The sequence below is a fragment of the Carlito syrichta genome, unplaced genomic scaffold, assembly GCF_000164805.1.
Source record: "Carlito syrichta isolate Samal-C Ts95f unplaced genomic scaffold, Tarsius_syrichta-2.0.1 Scaffold97166, whole genome shotgun sequence".
Classification (NCBI taxonomy): Eukaryota; Metazoa; Chordata; class Mammalia; order Primates; family Tarsiidae; genus Carlito; species Carlito syrichta.
Window position 1 is genome coordinate 65657 of NW_007041262.1, and position 1304 is coordinate 66960.

Below are 1304 nucleotides of genomic sequence, written 5' to 3' on the forward strand. Positions count from 1 at the left end.
GGGGACTAGACTCCAGGGACACCCTATGAAATGCTGCCTGGCCTTTGATGCTCAGAGTGAGCGCGGGGGCCCCTCCTCCGGGAAGCCTTCCTGCCTGCTCCAGCCCCGCCCAGATCTTCGTCTATTGCGGAACACGGTGAGATGAGTCGCCGGCACCTCCCGGGCCTTGCTCGGGCAGTAGGGGCAGGCAATGCTTGCTGAAGGAACTGGCAGACGACGGGAAACCGAGAGCCCTGGGTCCCCTGCCTCAGGCCCCTTGGCACTGTGTACTGTCATCTCAGAAAGCCACCCCTGGCTCAGCCTGTCATCCCAGCACTTTGGGAGGCGGAGCTGAGTGGATTGCCTGAGCCCAGAGGTTCGAGATCAGCCCGGGCAACTTGGCGAGACCTCGTCTCTACAATTAAAAAAAAATGAGCCGGGCATGGTAGTGCATGCCTGTAGTTCCGGCTCCTTGGAAGGCTGAGGCGGCAGGATCTCCGGAGCCAGCAGGTTGTCACTGGGGTGGCCGTGAGTGTGCCACTGCCCCCCAGCCTGGGCGACAGTGTGAGACTCCAACTCAAAGAAAAAGAAAAACACCCCTGCCCCACTTCCGGCCACCTTCCCAAGCTCTTACCACCCCAACTCCTTTCCCAGTCTCCTTTCCTTTGGTTCCAGGCATTCTCTTCCCTGGGGTTGGCTCCCCAGACAGGCTGGCCTCTTACCCCTTGGCTCCCCTTCACTGTCCCCTAAACTCTGGGAGACCTGTAACTCACCGCCCTCCCGTCCACACCTCCCACCTCAACCTCACACCCTGAAACTCTGCATCTGCCCCCACACCCACCCCACGGACCCAGTTCCGGCACTCAAGGCTCTGGCCCTTCCCGGTCCTGTCCTCCCGGCCGTGCACCAGGCACAGTCCCCTCCTCCCTAAGCCCCAAGGACTTCCCATGCTCTCCCGCCTCCCTGGTCACTCTTCACGGACTCCTTTGGAAAGTCCAGCCCCCAGCCTCTCCCACCCCGCCTCTTTCAGGTTCCAGCTGCCCGGGGACCCTCCACTAGGATGTCTCAAGACATGCCACAGGTCAGGCTCAGTGGCTCACCCTGTCATCCCAGCACTTTGGGGCGAGTGGATTGCCTAAGCCCGTGGGTTCGAGATCCACCCAGGCAACTTGGCAAGACCTCGTCTCTACAATAAATTAAAAAAAAAAATTATCCAGGCGTGGTAGCGCACGCCTGTAGTTGCGGCTACTTGGAAGGTTGAGGTGGAAGGATCACCGGAGCCCTGCAGATTGAGGCTGCGGTGGCCGGGAGTCTGGGTGGCAGAG